The sequence below is a fragment of the Fukomys damarensis genome, unplaced genomic scaffold (assembly GCF_012274545.1).
Source record: "Fukomys damarensis isolate Sample0158 unplaced genomic scaffold, DMR_v1.0_HiC HiC_scaffold_2, whole genome shotgun sequence".
Taxonomy (NCBI): domain Eukaryota; kingdom Metazoa; phylum Chordata; class Mammalia; order Rodentia; family Bathyergidae; genus Fukomys; species Fukomys damarensis.
In genome coordinates this window covers 41,183,608-41,197,461 of record NW_022900914.1, presented here as the reverse complement: position 1 = coordinate 41,197,461, position 13,854 = coordinate 41,183,608, and the positions used below count along the sequence as shown (strand labels likewise).

At 35.7% G+C, this 13,854-nt stretch overlaps 1 protein-coding gene across 1 annotated transcript in view; it reads left to right on the top strand.

The window, feature by feature from the left end:
- Nucleotides 1-6: 6 nt before the first annotated feature.
- Sertad2 (SERTA domain containing 2) overlaps nucleotides 7-13,854 on the top strand; it is a 119,963-nt gene continuing 106,115 nt past the window's right edge. The window contains exon 1 of the mRNA XM_010609737.3: nucleotides 7-133. The gene's annotated coding sequence lies outside the window, so the exon portion shown is untranslated. The remainder of the gene's footprint in view (nucleotides 134-13,854) is intronic.

The window sequence follows — 13,854 nt, the reverse complement described above, 5'->3', positions numbered from 1 at the left end:
CCATCCGTGGCTCACCGTCCTACCCTCGAGTGACGCACCGACACCCCCACGCCCGCAGCCCAGACGTCCCCTCCCGGGCTGCCACCCCGACCCGTCTCAGAGCTGGATCGGGTGCAGACTTCTTTGCAGAAGGGTGAGTACCGTACTGGTGTTTCTTTTTTTTGGGGGGTGGTCTGAAAAAATGTGATAGCTGGTCCACTTTTGGGGAGGCAGGGATTAGGTTGTGGGCTCGAGGTTCCCGGTCCTGCGTGGTTCTGAGGTGGCGACTCCCCCGACCCTTCCCTCTTCCCCCGCCCCTCGACCAGCCTTGCCCGTATTTCTAGGTATTGCCAGACTAACCCCATCGGGGTATTATAAACACCCTTGTAAAATAATTGGTGATGGGATGCTTTCTGTCTTTTGGGTGCCCAGTGAGTGGCGATAGCCAGCATTGTGATCTGCTAGACTTTTATGATCTGCAAAAAGTGTAAAATGGCTAATGGGTACATTTTCCTCTAAATCAAAGTTAACTTTTATTCAATAAAGGCAAACCAGAAGGTATTTATTTGAATGCATGGTGATAGAGGAAGGGAAGACAGATTGCCTAGTGGCATCCCTTAGTGTGTTTATTTTACAATCATTTTATGAGTTCTCTTTTGAAAAAAGTGCGAATTCAGTATTAAAGGTTATGAAGTCTGTGAACCTGTTGGAAGAAAGCAAGGTAAGACAGAAATGCAGTTTGACACATTCTCTACAGCTCACCTCTGTTCTAGGTAGGCATTTTAGCATGAAATTTTGTATTTCTCCAGCATTGGACACAATGGAGAGTGTAGCAATAAGGGAACTATGGATTATGTTTCTTTTAATATTCATCTTTTGTGTACTTGATTACTGTTTAAACAATGTTATTCTACAGAATTTTGAAAGATTTTTAAATTTGCTTTCTTGGTTGTCATTAGCTCAGAAGTACAAATACCAACCTATACGTGCTTTGTGAGAATCTTATGCATCTCTAATATTTAGTTTGAGATAAAAGTAAAAATTATGAGAAATAATTACGCTGAATTGGCTTCTGGGGTTGCTGTTTAAAATTCAGTCATTTTAAATTGGTACTACTCCTTTTGAATCAAGTTCTCGGCTAGTTGTCCACAAGATTCAAATTAGGCCAAACCAAACATGTTTTGAAATATTAAAGTACAAGAAAGGCCTCTTAGTAGTTCATTTTCTCCTTTTCTTTCATACTAACCAGAATAAGTTGTTACTAAATTTAATTTTTAAAGAATACACTGTTCCCTTACTGAAATCTGCCAAGTTGCTACGGAAAAGATTTCTTTTTAAAGAGCAGAAATGTTTATGATCAGTCCAAAGTACTAAAGTTGAAAAGTGACTTAAATGTAAATGCCAACTGAAGGAAATGCTTGTCATGGACCCCCACCCCCAAAACCTTTTGAGAATTGTTTAATGTATTTCATTGCGTGATTTTTTTCAGGAGGGTAAGACTGAATCATGGAGAGGCCTCATAGCGCAGGGAGGCATGCTGCCTGAATTTGAATCTTGCCACCCATCCTTCAGTGGCTCTGTGACCTTGGGCGAGTTTTTGTCCTGACATGTGCTGGTTTTCTCCAGTAAATGAGATGGGAGAAAGGATAGATGAGAGTGCAGGTCACAGTGTTAGCGGCCCATCATCAGCATCATCACCATTCTTAGAGAGTTCATCTAGAGAGTGGTTGGGGGGCGGTGTCAAGGACCAGATTCTGTAGTTTCAAGGCCCACCATTTTCTCTTGCCATCTCTGTGACCTTGGCCAATTTAATCTTAGATTCTTCATCTGTAAAATGGGGGGAATAGTACCAGCTACTTATCAGGGTTATAGTGAGGACAGAATGAGTTAGTATGTGCAAAGATTTTGAATACTGCTTGCTACTTTTTTCCAAGTTTAGCTCTGTTATGTTCCTTGTATAACATGAAATATGAATGACTATTCTTTTTAGAGCTTTATTTTTGTGTGTGAAGACGAGGAATCATAGGCCAGGCAGGGTAGGACGTTCCTGTAATTCCACCTTCTCAGGAGGCTGAGTTAGGAGGATGAGGTAGGAGGATCACAAATTTGAAGCCAACCTGGATAACTTAGTGAGACCTGGCCTCAAAATAAAATAAAATAAAATAAAATAAAAGACTGGGATTCTAGCTCAGTTGTCAGTGCTTGCCTAGCATGTGTGAAGCCCTGGCTTCAGTCAGTCCTCAGTACAAGACCACAAAAGAAGGAAAATCACTGCTATTAAAAAGATAAATAGAACTTTTATCAATATTCTTAATATTTGAATGAAAGTTTATATGAACCTTTAAGAAGTTCTGTTATTGGATGAATTGAGTTAACCAGTCTTTTATTTAAACTTGCATAACAGAATGTACATGTCTCCATTATAATACATATACATTTGGTGTTTTCTATGGCTTTTTCCCTTAATAATTGGAAAGCTCTTCTATTGTCACAAAGTTTCAATTGTGAGTTAATCTCCAGTGCCTAGCAAAGTGCCTGGCACATAAAGAACCTTAATGAATGCGTGTATAAGTAATTAAACAATGTTATTCTCAAGTTATTTATGAGTAATTGCATGAACATTACAAGTGATAGTGTGAGCCAGGAGGGGTGGCACGTGCCTGTAATGCCATATACTTGGGAGGCAGAAGGATGACAAGTTTGATGCCAGCCTAGGCAGTTTATCCAGACCCTGTCTTGAAATAAAATATTGAAAAGGGCTGGGTATGTGGATTAGCACCTTCTGAGTTTCTCAGTCTAAAAAAAAAGGGGGGGGGATATTATGGAGAATATTGTCATTTGCATTATTGAAATTTCACTTTCTCAATTATTTGTGGAGCTAGAGAATAAAAGATTTAAAATATGATTATCTGTTAAGAAACAATTTTTCATTTTGAAGATTAAATGAAAATAGCCTAAAAAGATCTCATATCTTCATTACTTGGCATGTCCAATTTTTAATCATAAGACTTAACTCCCAAACTTTGTCATTAATTTGAATGTTACCATTTGTGTAATTAATTCAATATTTTGATTTTCTCACATCATGATTTGATATTTTCTGCTTCAGAATTAAAAATAGTAAAGAGACTATCAACCTAACACTGTAAAATAAAACAGTATAATTTTGTTAAGCTCCATAGCTTTATTTTCTTTCCATTTAAGAGTGAAAATTTCTTGGACATCGTAATAAATAATTAGCTATTTAAACATTTGAAGTAAATACAATAATAGCAATAATAAAGGAGGTTTATGCAATCAGTCAGTAAAGTGTTTAACTTCACACATGTAATAGGCATTACACAACTGGGGAATATATATTTTTTAAAATAAGGAAAGTTGATGGGGCCTACCGCCTACTTCATTTATAGAATCTATTTTACCTGTCAGTAAAGCCCCATTTAATTACTGTGCCCTCTGAAATTATAAAATGCACAAATAATCTTTAATGAAAGAAGCATCCTCAATAACAAAATCTGAATTCTGATCTACTCTACTTAAAAGTGTTACTGTGTTCCATAACATTATTAAACCTTTTCAAATATGTAAACTGTCTAATATGTGGATCATTTTGTGTACCTAATTCCTTGTTTAACCAAATCATGCTATCCAGTTGAGTTGAATACATTGCATTTTCGTTGGCTAAACAGTTACTTAACAGAAAAGTGCCCTCTTTTTTGTTCATACTTTTAAAGCAATTAAGGAAAATCAAAAGTTAAAAATAATGTATATGCACTTAGAAGCAATGCTTGTGTCTGGTCTGTAAAATGGGAAGTCTCATGTTTTTCACTTGACACATTTTAGCATGACACTCTATCCATAACTTAACCTTTCTTTCATTTAACTTGTGTGTGTATACATGTGTGTGTGTGAAAACATTTGGCTATGTGTTAGTATTTTACAGATATACACAATGGTAACAGTCCCCCCAAGACTGCGTCTCTCTGTGTTGCCCTGGTGGTGCCTGAATTTCTGGGCTCCAAGCAGTCTTTCTACCTCAGCCTCCTGAATAGGTGAGACTGCAGGTGCAGGCTACCATGCCTTGTTAATGTTCCCAGTTTTTAAAAATGCAGTGTTTGCTGTGAAGAATCATTTGGAAAGAGGGGAGTAGAAATAATCTTTGGGCTTGCGGCATCTATGTTTACCGTCTAACATTTAGTAAAATGGATAGCTGTATAATCTGTCAGTAATCAGAAGGAGATAAAAATAATATGTACATTATCTGATGATATATACACACAATTAAGATCCGTGAAGTTTCACCTACTGATTGGTACCTGACCTTGAGCATTTCACTTAACTTCCACTATTCTTTTTGTTTTTTTAATCTTGACAATGGGAAGAGGGAACGCAGTTACCCTGCCCTCAGAGGAAGTTATAGTGATAAGCTGTAATTGCTTTAAAAAAGCACTTAAGAAGGGCAAAATTGGAGTATATACAAAGTAAACATTATTAGCATTTAGTGATGCATATTTGTTCATGATTATGTAAACGTTGTGACTTTCAGGAGGATTTACCTAAAGGGCATTTTTTTCTTTTGATTATAGCTTTGAAGAGACTTGTTATTGATGTGTTCATAAAAATGTCTAAGGTGAGAAACAGAGAACTTTGGTTTAGTTGAATGGGGTTCTAAATGTTAACACCGAGTTTTGGGGTACATCCTGAGTTATAGCTGATTTTGATATTTTAAGAATAAACTTTAGGTATCTAGGAGATAAAACATTTTAAGTTGAAGTTTGAAAAACTTATATTGCAGGAAAAAATGTGCAGACTTGGCAGATTCCATTAGAAGTATATTCAAACATAAATATTGATTATATTATTTACTTTTACATTTCAAAAGGATTGCTTGACTATAGGAGTTCTCTTATTTTGTATCTCAAATACAATGAAATATGTATATTTTAGAGTAAAGTGTTTGGAGAATTTAATTTAGCCCAGTTAAATTTTTATTTAGGATGGCAAGCAAAGGTATGTGCAGAAAGGCTGCATTTAGTTTTTTTCTTTTGTTCCTAAAAATAAACTAGAAGTCTTTGAAGTTTAGAAGTTTAGAGTTAGCACATTATATAAATGCCTTTGAATTTACTTCTCTGATTCAGCTTTACTTCTCAAGTCCTAGGTCAGGTACCACTTGATAGTAAACCTCCATGGACCTTACTTGAGGCTGTATGTCATCATCAGATAATGCACACATTATTTTTCTCTTCTTTTCATCACTGACAGAGCATATAGCTATCCACTGAATTTATTTCTCTGGTCTGACTCAGCTTTACTTCTCTGATTATTAGAATTATCACAACTTCATGATGTTATTTTTTTAAAAAGTGGAAATGAAATTCTAGTGTACTCAGAGTAAACCTGTGTAAAACATACAAAGACATTCTTTATTCTAACTAGTATTAAGGAAAATGAGTAGTGATGCTCAATATGAAGTTTGTAAGTAGAAAACAGCTTGTGTGTGTGCATGTGTGTGCTGAGGATTGAACTTAGGGTTTTGTACATGCTGAACACACATTTTTGACCCCTGAGGTACAACCCCAACCAGCAGAAAGCAACTTTAAAAAAATATTTTCCTTTTGTCCTTACTGTTTAATAGCCAACCAGTGGAAACAGAACAGTTTCATCTTCATTTTTAAATTTAAAATCATATTGATATGTATGTGTTCTTTTAAAATTTATTAAAATAAAATGACCCAAATAGTCTACCTTTTATTTAAATTGTATCTATTTCATAACTTCTTCCCTTTGTTCTAGCATTATTTTTCAGTTTTATTAGTATTTCCATACAAGTTTGTCTTTTATATTGTTGTGATATTTTGTTGTATATTGCCAATAATCATGCGGATCTTAGTCATATTTTTTCCATTAGCCCTCTCTACATTTGCCTCTGTATAAAGTGTAGAATAAGGCTTTCATTTATTTCATTCTGCTTTATGAGACTGATGGTGTCCTGCTTACTTTTCTCTTTGCTGAGACAAAATTCCCAACACTCAAAGTGAAAGGAGGAAAGATTTATTTAGCTCACAATTTGTAGAGGTTTCAGTTCATAGTTGGCTGGCTCCAAGGCAGGGTGTCATGGCAGAGGAGTAACAGTTCATGGCAAAGTAAGGCAGGCAGAAAGCAGCAAGTAGCAAGCAACAAGTGGCAGCATTAGCCTATATTTTGTCCAGGTTTAGGGGAAGTAGGACTCACGTCCAGGGTGGGGCAACCTTAATCCTACCTAGAACACTTCCAAATCAGTGAACTAATTTAGTAATCACACACCCTTGATCCCAGCATCACACACTTAATCCCAGCGTCACATACTCTAGATCCAGCCACCTCTGAAAAGCCCCACCTGTGACCGCTTTAGGGACATTTAAACACAAGTCATAATAGATGGAAAGGCTGTCTATAAAGAAATTTTGTATTTTCTGTCTTAAAATATGAGCTCTCTTTAAGGTCCCACTTTATAAGCCCATGACAGAGTTTTAGCTTATATGAGGTAGTGACAAGGGAAAATGGGAACATGTTTATTATTTACTAATTTTCCATTAATCTGTTTCTGGAGACCCATGGACAATTTTCTGTCCTCTTTACCTTGAACTGTCTCAGAAATTCAACAAGGGCTGGGGATTTAGCTCAGTGGTACAGAGCCTGCCTCACAAGCGTAAGGTCCTGAGGGCAAGCTTCGGAGACTGTATCTTTGATGACCATTGCTACCTGACCACGTGGGGATGGCTTCCTGTGAACATCATATGCACAGGGATAAGCAGCTCCTTTAGCTCCTTACAGCCAGTCTGAACCTCAGACAGGTCTGCTGTGATGTTTTCCAGGGCTCACCATTGTTGCCTGATTAATGGTTCCTGGTGAAGTGACCATCAGCTTTATTCTTTTCTATGACTTCCACTCAAAATATATCCCTTTGGGTTAACTTTTGTTTTGATTTTAAGGGTTCTTTTTACCCAGAAAATCAGAGTGTGAAGATGTAAAAAATTTCCCTTTTTCTGTGGTGCTGAGTGTGGAATCCAGGGCCTCCCACATGCATGCTATGCAAAGACCCTAACACTGATCTGTAACCCCATCCCTGGATATATATTTTTATTATTTATTTATTTATTTTTTGGGTACTGGGGATCGAACTTGGGACCTTGAGTTTGCAAGGCAGGTGGCAGAACCACTGAATTAAATCCCTGGCCCCTGAATATATATTTTTAAGCAAAAAAGATTTGAATCTAAATCTTATGAGTAAAAAGTTTTCCTAAGGATCAGCTGATCTGGAGAGAACATTAAATATATTTCTCAAAAATACTTGACATCATTCAGATATCAAAAGCAGAAAACATTTAAATTCTATCAAAACAGGCCCTCCTTGTGACTTAAAAAACAGTCCATTGTCACTCTTTAAACAATTCAAATATAAATTAGATAAACTATATTTTCAAATTGATGAACTTAGGGATCCTCTAGAAACGATAGTACTTTTTGTGCCTCAGGGGAAAAGCTTGGGCTTTTTCCACATACCTGCATCTAGTTTTGGCTTCTATTCGATCGCTCATTCAGTTCATTCAACAGATGTCTATTGACCACTTAACCATGTGCCAGCTCCTCTTGGTAGACACATGTGATACAGAAGTGAAACAAAAAAAGGTCTATTCCGGCCCTCATGAAAATTACATTCTTAGAGCTTATTTTCTACTACTTGGAGTAGTCATAATTAAATATGCAATAATGACCTGAAAAAAGTAAGCATTCCTTATGTAGATTTTATGTCTTTTGACTTTTTTTTTTATTAAGTTTATTGGTACATTCAAAGCAAACAATGCAGTTATATTTATCATTGGGATCTTGTACCTTTATAACTTGGTTCTTATTTTTCCCCCATTCTTTTGACTTTATATAAAAGTAATTTTAAATCCTAAAACAAAATTCCACTTGAGTGGACAATTTTTATTTAAACTTGAGTTGAAATATTAAAACAATAATGTCAGTTTCCATTAGAAATTGCAAATCTTTATTTGTGAACCCTGGGAAACCTCAACAGTAGACAGGGTCTGAAATTTTTGCTATGTTTCCTTTACACTTTCTAAGTTGTTTTCTCTTGTTGCTTTATTTTCTTTGCGACAGAGCCTGAAAAATAAATGGTAGCATGGAAAGTTGCTCAATGGAAATGTAATCATCTTGGCTGTATTCACAACTAGCAAGAAAAATTTGCTTTGTTCATTGTACATTAAGAACTAATTTTTTGTTCCAATGACTGTATTTTTTCCACTTCATTTCATTTATGCTTTGAATATTAAGGTGGATATGCAAAGGTTTTATGCAGTGCAAATAGCATTAATGCAATATGGCATATAGCGTGATGATTTTCATTAATTATTTTACATTTATTCATAAATATTTAATACATATCTCAAGTACTTAGGAGTATCAGAGACTAATAATAAGACATGGTATCTGCCGATAATGGCAATCATTGTCTGATTAGAAACAAAAGATCCTATATGGAAATTAAATTCTCATATTGGGCAATATGTGATTTAGTATAACAGAAGTCCAGTGTAGGACACTACAGTCAGCCAAGTCCTAGATTTGGTGAGCCTGCCTTTTAGATGTCCTAGGTGACCTTCCCTGGAATCCATCCTTTCTTTTAAGTCTGAGCAAAGCTGGTCAGCAGGACTTTTCATGATTAGACACCTAAGGATAGAATGGTTTCTACTCTGGCTACTGCAGTGGCTCAGTAGGGAGGGGAGAAGAGGATGGAGCAGACATTCTGACCATTTATTACATTCACTATCCCCTTGTAAAGCAGAAACTGCACCTAAGAATAGACTATATGGACACAGCATGGATATTTCAGGTTGCTGAGGGGAAAAAAGTATAGCATAGTTTTGGGAAGCCTGATAAATCAATGAGAGCATCATAGACAAGAGAAGTTCCCCAGAAAATGGAAGAAGCACTAGGAGGGGAGGAAAGAGCTGTGGAGATAGAGGCCCTTGACAGTTGCTGAAGGTACCTTCTTTCTCAATTTTACCTGAAGCCTGCAGTATGGGTACACTCTGGATCTAAGATGGCAAATTCAGGAAGTCTGTATATATTGCTGTAATATGTAAGTGTAATCTTTCTAAATTGTTTTGCTTTAGAATTAGCTGAAATTCCTGCTGTGTATGTTTGAATTCTCAAACAAAATGCAGTATGACTGTAGCTTTTTTTTTTCTTTCATTTTTCTGGGTATTTGTAAATGTTAAGATTCTCTTTGTGTTAGAACATATATGTTTATTTGGATCTACATCTAAGATACAATAATGTAATGTATATTTCTCTTAGATTTAAATTCTGGGGATAGGAGTTGGAGAATCCAAAGCCTCAACATTTATTTTATGTTTTAATGAAGACATTTGGATACTTTATGGAGACTTATAAAAAATACATATAACAATTTCTATGAAATTTCTTTTCCTGAAAACTGCATCTGTGCCAGAACTATCACTTGATCCATTGACGCCAAAGGCCATATAGGCAGAGAGCCAGGTGTGGTGGTGAACAAATGTAATCCAAGCACTCAAGAGGCTGAGCAAGAGGATCATAAATTCAAGGCCAGCTTGGACTATATAGTGAGACCCTGTCTCAGAATAAATAGAAACAAACCAGAAGGCCACATAGGATAGCTACATGAATAATCCTGATTGTTATGATGGTATCAAGGGTATATACATATACAGAATTTACCAAGTTGTATACAATCATTGTATATAAAGCTTTTATAAAAGCCACCTAAGTTATAATTATATTTTCAAGATAAAATCTCTATTATAAGAATTATATTTTTAAAGTTTATCATTTATTTTCATTGCTCTGTTTTATTTTATCATTATTCATCTATATCGTATATCTTAGACATATTCATACATTTCAAGTAAGAAAGACAAGTAGAACTGAGGAGTAGAACAAGTAGAACTGTGTTCTGGCTGAAATTTAGATATTGATCTATAGAGAGCTTTTGTTCATATGTAACATCAACTGAAATAATTTCCACAAATTTGAATTTTTAGAATTGGAGTTCAGAGGAATATTATCCTTGTAGCTTAACAGATTATATATTGTCTTTGACATGGAGTGAAGAACTTGATTTTTTAGTCGGACCTTTTCTTTTAAATAGGTTAAATAGTTTAATACTTCTTAAATGTTTTTCCTTGTTTTTTTTTAAATCTTTATAAATTAACTTTTGAGATATTGGGGCCACAGATATTAAGATAGATTTATTAAGGAAAGAACTAAGTCTGTTCTATTTTTCTTGCCCCTGTGGTCTTTGAGCATAGCACAGGCATTTAATACAAATTTAAATGATGGTTTAATATTGACTAAATATTCCTTATGTTATCTAGTATATGTTTAGGTAAATTTCTTTATTATTATGATTAATGCCTGTGTTAAGTTTAAAGCATTGACTATTTTTTGGTTTTGGGTTTTTATTTTTTAGTATAGGACATGGAACACAGGAACTCCTCACTAAGCTACATCCCTAGCCCTTTTTCAACACAGAGTCTTGTTAAGTCCCTAAGTTGCTTAGGCTAGGCTTGAACTTGTGATCTTCCTGGCTTAGCCTCCCAGAGTGTTCAGGTTACAGGTGTGCATCACCATGCACCACCATGTAACATTGGCAATTTTTCATGAATAAAAAATAGAGAAGTGTTCTAAATTGTGTTCTGGACTTGGGACTATCAGAATGTTAATGAGCTGTGGCTTTCAAACTCAAGCTCTTTCTACATACCATCAGGATACATTAGAATTACCTAGGTCCAGGCCACAGCCCAGGGGTGAGATCCTGGCTTCTGTGCTTTTAAAGGTTCCCCGGCCATTCTAATGTATAACCACACTATATATACAGTGCTGTCTTCCATACTATATTCTCCCACACTCACATTTTCAAACATGGACAATGCTTGGAAGAATAATTCAGCAGACACATATATTCCTCTACCTTGACTCAGTAATTGTTAACCTTTTCCCATATTTGCTTTATGACTTGCCCTCTCCCTCTTTCTCTGTATGCATACATTTTTTCTCCTGTACCAAGTAAAAGTAAGTTTCAGACAGCAAGACTGTACCATTAGAGTCATAATGTACAAGTGTATATCTCCCGAGAATAAGGACATTCTCTTGCATAACCGCAATATCATTATCACATCTTAAGACAATTAATAATGACTTGGAATGCTTTTCAATAGTTAATTTTCATTCATTAAGGCATAAGAATTCATATTTTGCAAATTAAATGTAAGTGAAGTGAGAAATTCTATAGACTGAAAATCTGGGAACTTTTGCTAAAGATATGCTTTTATTCTGTTTGCAAGTAAGGACACTACTTCAAACGTTTTTATGAGATAAATGCATTTTTTTGTTTTTTTCAGTGCTGGGGATCCAACTTGGGTCCTTGCGCTTGTGAGGCAGGCGGCGGAACAACTGAGCTAAATCCCCGGCCCCTTAAATGTATTTTCTTATGGATGGTAAAGAAGAGTTTTTCTAGTTCCAACATCTCATGATTGTATTACCAGGAAAAACACTGATTAAAGTTCATGCTACAGGGTAGATTATTGAAAAAGCTCAGTTTCAAGCCAGGTAATGTCAGTTCTGTCACTTGCTACAGGGGACACTGGGAAAGCTAATTTCTTGTACCAGGATCCTTTCAGAAATTCCCTTCAAATTCACTGGAGTCTTCAGGAAATTTATTATTTCATAACAAATTCAGAGATAAGGCTCAAGTTATTAGCATCTTTGTGTCAGTCCCACTACTTGCTGGCCTCAACTTCTGTTTTGGCTCCTTCCTACAGCTGGTTCACAGTATTTTGAGGAAGTCAGAAATCTCTACAAAGATGGAGGCTGCTTGTCTTTCTCTCTGATTGGGCATCTCTGCCTACTGCTGGACTTGTCACTGTTTTTAGAGGACCATGCTGCCTTGACTGGCTTAGCCTAACCTATTTCCTCCCTAGAGCTGGGGATAGGCTACTCTCAGGGATATGGTTATGCCACTAACAGTACTGGATCCTCCTCTCTCAAACTGTTTTCTTTGCTGTAAAATGGTACAGTGATATCTACCTCCATGGTTGTTACTGATATAAAATAGGTAACAAAACAAACACAAAGCTGATGTTTAATATGCTAATTCCTGTTTTTCTATCCTTTTCACCTTATAGAAAATTCCATCTTCCTTTGACACTGTCATACTCTGTACTCCTGTAAGCAGTTGTGAATCTTCCTTGGAAGCTTTCTTCTCTCCCTAGTATCTAAAGCACGGAATTTTTATGTGAACTTTACAGATTGGTCAGTTAGCTTCCATTAACATGTTTTGGTCTATCTTTTTTTTTTTTTTAACATATCTCACTTCATTTTATACTGTATTATTCTAAAGCCAGAGAAGAGAAACTTGTCAACTGGATGTATGTAGTTAACCATATCTAGATCAACTATGAACAGAAATCTCATCACTTTTACTATTCCTAAGTACAATAGCTAATATATTTTCTCCCATTAAAAGAAGAGCACGATGATCCCTGGAAATGTCAGCAAAATAGAAGGTTGTTTGAAAGATAGTAGCTTATCTGTCAGGACAGACTAAGTCTTTGGTATTTTGAGAAAGTCTAGACTTACTATAGTACTTTTATATGCCGGTTTCTCCAGAACTTCTTTTCTAAAAAGAGTTGTGCTTTTCCCCCAAGCCTTTTATGGATTGTTTGGTCTGGAACCTTCTTATTTACATCACAACAGTTATCTTCCAAAGATGTGTTTTCCGATAAGTGTGAACAGTGGAGGGTCTTTGTTCAGCATGCCCTTTTCCAAATAGGTAAAAAAGAATCAGCATGTTTTCCTCTATGGCTATTTCTAATTATTCCTGGAACACCTGTGATGTCCTAAAAAATCATTACACACCAATTATGTGGGAAGATCTGTGCTGCTTTAAAGAAATTTTTTTTTCAAAGCGAGGGGATCACTCTTGAAAGAAAACTATTAATCTTTCTTGACTCTTAAGTAGAATGTTTAGTTCCTACTGTCCTCCATGCCAAGGGACTAGGAGAAGGGTGAACAGTCTGGTGTCACTCTTGACTCTGGAGATGCTGAATCTTGGCTTATTCCTCTTCATTTACAGTTTTTTTTCACTGTCTTTAATTCTTAGCTTTAGCACTGATGAAGTATTTATTGGTCTGTTAAGAATACTCACATTTTGAATAGTTACATCCACAATTCAGAGCTTTTGCAGGCTTGAATTATTTCAGCTAGAGGGATGTTTTTTAGGTGTGTGTTGATCTCTCTTGTATACCTCAAATGAAGGTCCTGTATATGTTTAAGTAGCACAATGGAAATGAAACTCTGAAATAAATTGTCATTTTATTAAACAAGCCAGAGAAGTGACATTGTGACTGTAACTTTAGTTGAAAGTCCTAGCGTTTAGGGTGAAAAACTTGTATTGCATGTCCTTAAAGTGCTATTGGTTACTTTTAAGAAGGATGACATAGGATTTTTAACTTGTGAAGCTTTCTTTCATTTGGGCAAATTTTTAATTTCAGTGCCTTGCAGAAAAATTTTGTGGACAAGATTCCCCTTGCTGTGTAACAAATATTTTTTGGTTTTTAGCTGAGATTTGTTACCAGTGGCTCAGACATAAATGAAAAGTAAAATGGCTGTTGTTTCCATTGAATAACCAGATTTTGTTCTAATTTGCACTCCATAAAAGTAAAAAAAAAAAAAAAAAAAAAAAAAAAAGAAAAGATCAAGATCCAAAAGCTCAAACAAACTAGAATTTAATTTCCTAGCTAGAATGAAGCTGACCTTGCCATGATATGACAGGCATATGTAGGAAAT